Genomic DNA, 10,015 nt, shown 5'->3' with positions numbered 1-10,015 from the left:
TAGGAAGAAGGCTGCCACCACCACATTAAATGCATTATACCTAATGAACTGGCCGCATTTATGGAGAAATGACACCTGGACAGTGGCAACTCAGCTCACAGCTACTAACAAAGTTTCGAGGAGGTCCTGATGGGACAAGCATCCAAAGGATTTTCTGCTAAATCAACAGGTGGAAGGCTAGGATGAAGGGGTAGAAGGACTATATAAGGAAGGGATCACCATGAAAAGGAGGGAGGTGATCTGAGAAGAAAGAGAAAAGGAAGAACATATTGTATTCAGATAAGCTTGAGTTAATATAAGAACTGTTAGGTTCTAAAGACTTAAGAACTAATGTATTTAGAACTTTAATGTGTATTGTTGGCAAATCATGATCAAAACAGGTTGTTTAGTCTTGTTTAGACTTGCTCAAAGTTGTGTCTTTTATGTAAAGTTGGATTCAAGTTGATGCAGAATTGATAGTGCATTTCGGCCTGGTTCGATCGATCGAAGCTTAGGCTCGATCAATTGAAAATCGAGCAGAATGCGTTTTTCTGCAGAATTCCAACTTAGCCCTAGTTCATTACAACGTTTAGAGTTTTATGTTTTTTCCCTAGGTAGATAAGGCAAACCCTAGCCACGTTTTAGAGGTTGCTCATATTGCAATTTGTGTAAATCTCTTGTGAGATTTGTAAAGAACTTCCTTTACACAGGCTTAGGATTATCAAGAAGGAGATTTGTTCAAGAACTTGATGATCATTCAATTGTTGCCATAGAAGTTTAAAGAAACACAAGCGGGTGTGCTTGTACTTGCTGAAGAATCCAAGAAAGAAGTAGTCCGTGGACTTGGAGCTATCATAAGGTTGTGGTAGTAAGTTTTCTACTCGAGGTAGCAATAGGATGTTAGTGATCTAAGTCCTATTGTAAAACTTCGATTCTTTCATAGTGGATTCAGGTTTCCTTGAGGATAGCTAAGTTAAATCCTCCCCAGGTTTTTACCGGTTTGGTTTACTAGGTCATCATATTATTGTGTTATTTATCTTTCCGCTGCTTTGCATGATATGATTGTTTAATTTTGATAACCTAGATCTGGAATTTGGACTAAGTAATAACTTGGCTAATTAACTAGGTTAATTCAATTGTGTTTTAAGGGGTCTAAAAACTCACAAGAACATCTCATTCTTGGACTTGACCAAAGAGCATTAATTCTCTCAATTTGTGTTTTCAATCTTATTGGTAATGAATCCTATTAGCTATGACCCATACTTAATTTGCTAAGACGTTTTCTTGTAAAACTCATTCTATAACAAATATATTATTTTGGGCTTGTTGGGCTATCATCCATTGTTCTTGGTGGGTTGAGGTTCAAACGCTAGTCCTTACAGAGAAGAATCTGTAGGATCACAACGTGAAGACTAGCTTGTTAATCTGGAAAGAAGGAGAGACCGTGAAGTCAATCGGACTCCTAGCGTACCAACAGGTCATACCAACAGGAGTCACTCTAGACCTAGAAGCCATGTTTCGCAAGGGTAGGAAACACAGAATCTCAGGTTGGAGATAGACCATTTGCGCAAGAAGTTACGGTGTAATCAGTGAGAAGCATCCCCTCTTAGTTTAGGAACTGATTCAAGTGGAGATGACAGCTACAGAACAAGGTCTAGAACACCCCTTAGTGAATCCTTCTCTTTATATTCACAGTTGGATAGGGAGGAGCGATATCATAGGAAGAAGAATAAAAGCCCAACCCCTAGGAGTATGGGGAATGACGTGATGAGTAGGGCATTGCGATAGATCTCTAAATCACCGTTTACACGCAGGATTTACAAGGTTAAACTTCCTCGTCAGTTTACGCAACCCATTTTTACAATTTACAATGGGAGGACCGACCCAATTAAGCATGCTAGTCATTTCAATCAGAGGATAGTTGTTTATTCTAGGAATGAAGCTTTGATGTGCAAGGTGTTCCCCTCTAGCTTGGTACCTGTCGCGATGAGGTGGTTTGATGGGCTGGATGAGGGCTCAATTAGCTTTTTGAAAAGCTCATTAGAGCTTTCGAGGCCCAATTTGTTACATGTAGCAAGGTTTCTTGTCCCCTAGATTCCCTGCAATCTATGGTAATGAGAGAGGGTGAGACCTTGAAAACTTACTCGAATAGGTATTGGGAAATGTTTAATGCGATAGATGGAGATTTTGAAGACGTGGCCATAAGGACATTTAAAGTTGGCCTCCCTACCGAGCATAAGTTGAGAAAGTCCTTGACAATGAAACCTACGTGAAGCAACTTATGGATCGCATTGACGAGCACAAGTAGGTTGAGAAGGATTAGCAGCGGGGGAAAGGGAAGGAAAAAATTGCTCCTCCTAACCAGAGAGATTTTAGGTCGGAGAGATATAATAAGAATCGACCCCAAAGGGATTTTGCTAGACATGCTGGGCACCCCAGTGCGCGCAGGTTGTTAATATAGTGTTCAAGGAACCTGTTCATCAAATCCTTGAGAAGATAAAAGTTGAGTCATACTTTAAGTGGCCAAACAAGAAGGGAGGTGACCCCATGAATCATAATCAGGGTCTTTACTATCAATATCACAGGATTGTGGGCACACCACCAAAGATTGTAGAACTTTCTGTGATTACTTGGAGCAATTGGTAAAGGTGGGGAAGCTAAGACAGTTCTTGCATTAGCCCTCTGGGCAGGGAAGTCAGGCAAGGTCGGCATACCAGAGGGAGTCTGCCTCGAAACTGTCCCTGGGAACCATTAGTGTAATCCTTGCAACCCCAAGTCGGATTGGGGGATGCCCTTCTGGGGTTATGTCTATAGTGAGACTAGTTACTGAGGACTCAGTCCTAGAGTTTGAATGTGGGAGATTGGAAGTCCGACCAACGTTGAGCTTTTCCGATGAAGACAAGGCTGGGACTTTTCAACCACACGATGATGCCTTAGTAGTAACCCTTCGGATTGGAGGGTACGATGTGAAAAGGTTCCTGGTCGACCAAGGCAATAGGGTAGAGATCATGTATCCCGATCTGTACAACAAAATTATTTTGAAACCCAAGGACTTAGTTAGCTACGATTTCCCTTTTGTCGAATTTGATGGAAAAACGATCATCCTGAAGGGCCTGATCAGTTTGCCTATTTAGACAGGATCTGAAGTGGTCGAAGTGAATTTTATTGTAGTGGACACCTATTCACCTTATACTGCTATCTTAGCAAGACCATGGCTCCATGCCATGGTGCTGTTTCTTCAACTTTGCATTTGAAGGTGAAGTACCTTTCAGGGGGGCAGGTCAGGGAGTTGGTTGGAAATCAGGACATGGCAAGGTAGTGCTTGGTTGTCGCTATCTGACGTCAATCTGAGGGAGGAGTTTCGGCTACCCAAGAGAGGGCCTTGTAGCAATTAGCAAAAGTAATTGAATCCCCAGATATTGTAGATGGGGGAATAATATGTGAAAAGTTGGGGAAGGTTACTATCGATTTTGATACGGAGAAGTATTTTCAAATTGGGATTCGATTGCCTTCATAGGAAAAAGAGGAGTTATTGGCTTTCCTAAGGAAGAATGTTGATGTTTTTTCCTGGGGTGCGTATGAAGCTCCTGGGGTGGATCCAGCCTTCATTTGTCACTATGTAAATTTGAACCCAACAGTTGTCCCTAAGAAACAACCACCTTGGCGCTGTTCCAAAGAGCATGTCGAGGATGTGAAGGAAAAAGTAAATAAACTTAAGCATGTAGGGGCAATTAATGAGGTTTTGTATCCATAATGGTTGGTCAATATAGTTGTAGTGAAAAAGAAGTCAGGGAAGTGGAGAGTATGTGTGGATTTTACTGATTTAAACAAGTCTTGCGTATGTGTGGATTTTACTGATTTAAACAAGTCTTGCCCCAAGGATCCTTTTCCAATTCCTTGGATTGACCAGCTAGTAGATGCTACGGTCGATCATCCTCGGATGAGCTTTTTGGATGCTTTTCAAGGATACCATCAGATACCACTAGCTTTGGTCGACCAGGAAAAGACTGCCTTCTTGACTCTTATTGGAAATTATCACTACTGAGTAATACCGTTTTGTTTGAAGAATGCTGGGTCTACCTACCAAAGAATGATGACTAGAATGTTTGAGTCTCAACTTAGAAAAAATATAGAAGTTTACATTGATGACATGGTTGTGAAGAGTAAAGTAGTAACTGAGCATTTGAATGATCTAGGAGGTGTGTTTGAAATACTAAGGAAACATAAATTGCTTCTCAATGCCTCGAAGTGTTCCTTTGGCGTCAATTCCGGTAAATTTTTGGGGTATATGATCATGCACCGGGGGATTGAGGTTAACCCTGATCAAATTAAGGCAATAAGTGACTTACGACCTCCTTGAAATCCTAAAGAAATACAAAAGTTGACTGGAATGATTGCTGCTCTAAATAGGTTTATCTCTCGATCGGTAGTTAGATGTGAATCATTCTTTCAGCTCCTTCATAAGTGGAAGGGATTCGAGTGGACGAAAAAGTGTAACCTTGCCTTTGAGGAATTGAAGGAATACCTATCTCGACCACCTATTATGTCCAGGCTAGAAAAGGAGGAAGTCCTCTTTGCTTATATTGTGGTTACGTGTCATGCCATGAGTTTAGTTCTAATAAGGATGGAGGCTAAGGTGTAGAAACCGGTTTATTATGTGAGTAAATCTCTGCAAGAGGCAGAGACCCGTTACTTGCCACTGGAGAAGGCCATCTTGGGCATAGTACACACTATGAGGAAGCTCCCTCATTACTTCCAGGCACCTACCGTCGTGGTCCTCACTCGACTCCCTCTGCAGTCATTACTCTAGAGATCTGATTACACGGGAAGAATTGCCAAGTGGGGAACAATCTTGGGAGCATTTGACATAAAATAAATGCCTTATACAACTATCAAAGGACAAGTGCTTGCTGACTTGGTGGCAAAGTTCACTGAATACCCAGGGGCGGTTATTGTCGAGGAGGGGGAATTAGTAAGGGTGTAGGTCACAACAGTTGCTTTCCTCGGACATTCAACATGGAAGCTTTACATTGATGGAGAGGCTAACCAAAGGGGGTCTGGAGTTGGGTTATTGCTAGTATCCCCAGAAAGGATTACTATTGAGAAATCCTTGAGGTTGGGTTTTTCAACTACTAATAATAAGGCTGAGTATGAAGCTTTGTTAACTGGTGTAGCTATTGTGAAGAAGCTGAGAGGTAAAGTTGTTGAGATTTTTTCAGACTCAAGATTGATCGTCGAACAAATTAATGGTGAGTTAGAAGCTAGGGATTATAGGATGCAAGGATATGTTAATAAAGCTCGACAGCTACAGTCAGGTTTTGAATCTTTTTCTATATAGCAAATCTCGAGGAGCAAGAATACTCATGCAGACTCTTTGGCAACTTCAGCAACTTCGTTCGAGCAGGGCCTTCCTCGGGTCATCCTCGTTGAGGATTTATTAAAGCCTGCCGAGCCAGGATTGATGAAGGTTGGGGTACACCAGATAAGGGTTGGTCTAAGTTGGATGGATCCCGTAGTTGCATTTTTGAAGGATGGAGTGTTGCCCCAAGACAGGGGAGAGGCTGAGAAAATATGAAGAAAAGCTCCACGTTTTTGGCTATCTGAAAAGCAAAAATTGTATAAGCACTCTTTCACAGGGCCATACCTGCTTTGTATTCACCCTGAGGCAGTTGAGCCACTACTAGAGGAGCTGCATGAAGGAATTTGTGGTAGTCATACAGGAGGAAGGTCGTTATCACATAAAGCCCTAACTCAAGGTTACTAGTGGTCAAATATGCAGAAAGAGGCTCAGGAATATGTTAGGAAGTGCGATCAATGTCAGAGGTTTGCCCCAAGCATCCATCAGCCATGGAGCACGCTAAATCCTTTCTCTAGTCCATGGCCATTTATATAGTGAGGCTTGGACATTGTAGGACCATTTTCAAGAGTAGTGGGAAACCAAAGATAGCTCCCTGTAGGGACAGATTACTTCACAAAGTGGGTCGAGGCCGAGCCGTCGTCCAATATCAGGGATGTTGATGTAAAAAAGTTTGTATGGAAGAATATAGTTACCAAATTTGGGATTTCCCATACTCTTATCTCGGACAATGGACTCCAGTTTGATAGCAAGGCCTTCAGAAGGTATTGTGGTGAGCTAGGCATCAAAAATAGGTACTCAACCCCGGGCTATCCGCAAGGGAACGGTTAAGCAAAGGTAGTGAATAAAGTCATAGTTAATGGTTTGAAAAAAAGGTTAGACAAAGCTAAAGGCAAGTGGGTTGATGAACTCCCGCATGTTCTTTGGACATATTGAACTACTCCTCGTCGATCAACTGGGGAAACTCCGTTTTCGATGACCTATGGTTCCGAGGCAGTAATCCCTTTGGAGACAGGATTTTCAACACTGAGGACAAGTCTATTCGACCCAGACAAAAACGACCAGTTACTCTAAGAGAGTTTGGATTTAGTTGATGAATGAAGGGAAATGGCCATGGTCCAATTAACACATTATCAGCAAAAGCTTAAATAGAGGTACAACCTGGGAGTGAGGCTCAGACCGTTGACACTTGGAGACTTGGTGCTGAGAAAAGTGGTAGGAACTACAAGGAACCCATCATGGGGAAAACTAGGACCTAACTAGGAAGGGTCATATCGCATTACCTCGGTAGCTAATATCAGTGCTTATTTTTTGGAAGATCTAAATGAAAATGTTGTACCACGTCCGTGGAATGTAAATAACCTTCGAAGGTATTACTATTAATGAAAGGCAATCTTGCTATCTTTTATTTTGATTATTATTGTTCAATATTCTCCTTATTTGACTAAGTGTTAAACAAAACCTCGGTTATGTTTGGTTCCTTTGACCACATACCTTGGGTAAATTAATGCTTTATATGTGTTCAAGTATTAATCAGAACCTTGGTCATGCTTGGTTCCTCGGACCACATACCTTGGGTAAATTAATGCTCTTTATTTGACTAAGTATTAAACAGAACCTCAGTCATGTCTGGTTTCTCAGACCACATACTTTGGGTAAATTATTGCTCTTTATTTGACTAAGTATTAAACAGAACCTCGGTCATGCTTGGTTCCTCAGACCACATACCTTGGGTAAATTGATGCTCTTTATTTTAACTAAGTTTTAAACAAAACCTCGGTTATGCCTAGTTCCTCCGATCACATACTTTGGGTAAATTAATGCTCTTTATTTGATTAAAGGTTAAATAGAACCTCTGTCATACTTGTTTCCTTGGACCACATACCTTGGGTAAATTAATACTTTTTGTTTGTTTAATAGAACCTCGGACGTACTTGGTTCTTCGGGCTTATGGCTTGAGTAACCTAAAGTTGGGAACAATTCAATCTTTCTCTCTAATTATGGACTTGGATAAGGTTAATGTTTCAATTTTGTGATCTTGGGATTTCCAATAAATTTGATCATGTTTTGCTTTGATTGGTCATATCCTTAAAAAAAAAAAAAAATAATAATAATATGTACGTAGCAATACACACTTAGAATGAATTGAAACTTTTCAAACTTTTCATTAATTTTCATTAAAGTTTTTCACTAAGGTGAATGGAGTACATGGGTGGACTACAAGATTTAGACATTAAAAAAAAAAAAAAAAAAAACACAAAAACATAAGTAAAATTAAGAAGATGCGTTGTCCTAAATGTTGGTTGATGAAGGAGGATCGATGTTGGTTGTTGGTGGTGGATTGGAGTGCTCAGCCTCCTTTTCCTTGGAAACCTCTTTTTCCTTAGTGGGTGCCTTAGTTGGTTCTGAGGTGACTTGGGTGGTGCCAGCATTAGTAGGCTGAGTTGCTACAGGAACTTTAGGAGCAGTGGTTGTTTGGAAGGTTGGTTAGGCTGCTATTCGCAGTGCTAGAGGTTAGAAGATGTTCTCTATCTTCCTCAAGTCCGAGGAAGTGTCCACTCTAGCCAGGTTCAATGCCTCAGTCCATACTTGAAGGCAATAACCTCAGCAAACTCCTATTACTTGGGTCTTCAGAGCATCCTCTATCTCTTTCACTCCAATGTCATAACCAGATTGCTCGGCCTGAGCAAGAGCCTAGTCTTTCTTCTCTAGCTCTCTTTTCTGAGCTTCAATTTGCTCTTAAGAAATGGCTAGTTGCTCCTCAGCTTTGCAAAGTTGCTGATGCTGATCCTTAGCCTACTTCTTAGCGCCGGCTAGAGCGGCTTTAGCACTTTTTCTCTCTCTATTTGCCTCGATTAACTTTGTGCCAAGGTCTTTAATCTTCTTTTCGGCCACGACCAAAATCTTGACAGCAGATACTCGGTGTGCCTCCTCATCTTTTAGCTGAGCATGGGTATGATCCACCCATTCCTTAGCAATGTTTGTTGTTTGGATTGCCTGGAAGAAAGTAACAAAGTGAGGAAAGGCCAATAAGTCAAATTTAAAAAAGAAAAAAGAGAGAGAGAGAGGTCTTTCCAAGTAAAAAAAATGTAATATGAGAAATAGGTTGAAGTGCATACCATGGCCAGGTCCCTCTTTAAGGTTAAGAAGATCTCATGCTTTTTTAAGGTCCTCAGATTGGCCATGTCCTGTGGCAGGAGCAGGGATTGTTCCAGAGCGTCGGCTACGTAGTCCGCTTTCCCCTTTTGAAAGCCCGTAATGGAGGAGACCAATGGGAGTGGGGCTCCATCCAACTCAAGTAATGGGTTCTAAATCGGAACCCTAGGGTGGTAGTTAGAAACCATCTCCGTACCTAACCCTTTTGTCATTTTTTTTTGGGAGCTCCCTTAGCAATTTTCGCCCCTCTCTGGGGCTCAAGGTCTTTAAAGGGAGCAATTTCACCCTCTTCAGATACTTCTTTACCCTTATTTTCCCTTTTCCTTTTCTTTTCTAGTTGTTCAAAAGGGGAAGTATGGGTAGGAAGGGGAGTTAGGGGCCAAGGTTGGACGGCTACCTTAGGTGTGGACCCTCTTGCGTGTGACTTTAGTAGCTCGAAGAGACTGGTGTTCTTCTTACTAAGCACCATAGAATCTGGAATGTCAGCTGGCTCTTAGTTACTACTGACTTGAGCAGAGGGTAGAGGCCTGGAAGTGGTGCCTGGGATTCTGCAGGGTCTAGTCGGTCAAAAACTTCAAAATCTTCCTGTTTCGAATCTACCACTTCAAATACCCTGACAGCTTCTTCTTCTTGAGTTGAGTCCGAGGAGATCACCTCTTCCTCAGTGGCACGCTGGTCGGGAAGCTTAGCTTGATGTGTTCCTTTAGGGGGGAGGTTCGGTGAGGAATCCTGGCATTGCAACATTTATCTGGTGCAGCCGAGGATCTTTAACTTTGATGATGTTCTTAGGTGATTAAAAGCTAGATGAAATAGGCTTGTACCCGAGGATAACATGGGTAACATGCAATTGGTTGTCTGTGTGAAGGAAGATCTCAGACCAAAGAATGTTGTTGAGATCTGCCTCGTTAACTAAACTGAAGTTGGGAGCTGTAAAATGCTTATCTACAAAAACCAAAAATAAAAGGGTGATTAGACAAAGAGTAGAAAAATGCATTCAATATTTAGAAAGAAAAAGGACTACAAAATTGAGATTTTCGCTTTGGAGAGGGGAAAGAGTGGGGTACTGAATCCTAAAACACCCCACCTAGCTGACCATCCTGCGTCGAACAGTGTAAGCCATCGTGCCATTCACCCGAGATGATCAAGAAATCCTGGTCCAAGCCCTTATTGGATTTAGGGAGGCACGAAATTAGTCTGACTGAAGGAACCCTAGTTTTGAGGTAATACTCGGTGTCTTTAAGATATTGGCAATTATATACCCAGTTAACGTCATGGTGGGAAAGGTTTACCCCTATTTTTGGTTCAAGGCATCAACACTACCTAGTGTTCTAAACAAGTTCCATATAAAAATGGAAAGGATCCAATTTTCAAATTTATAAGTAAAACCTCTTGGAATTAGTAAAACTCTTTCGATTAAAAGTGTATCGTGCAGGAATCAAATCGACCATTTGTATGATTTTTTGATAAAAAGAAATCACAAAAAGGGTATGTTGCTAACGTTTTTTGAAACAATTAAAAATCACC

This window comes from Quercus robur, chromosome 12, assembly GCF_932294415.1.
Source record: "Quercus robur chromosome 12, dhQueRobu3.1, whole genome shotgun sequence".
In the NCBI taxonomy this organism is placed as follows: domain Eukaryota; kingdom Viridiplantae; phylum Streptophyta; class Magnoliopsida; order Fagales; family Fagaceae; genus Quercus; species Quercus robur.
Note: the sequence above shows the minus strand (reverse complement) of the source record.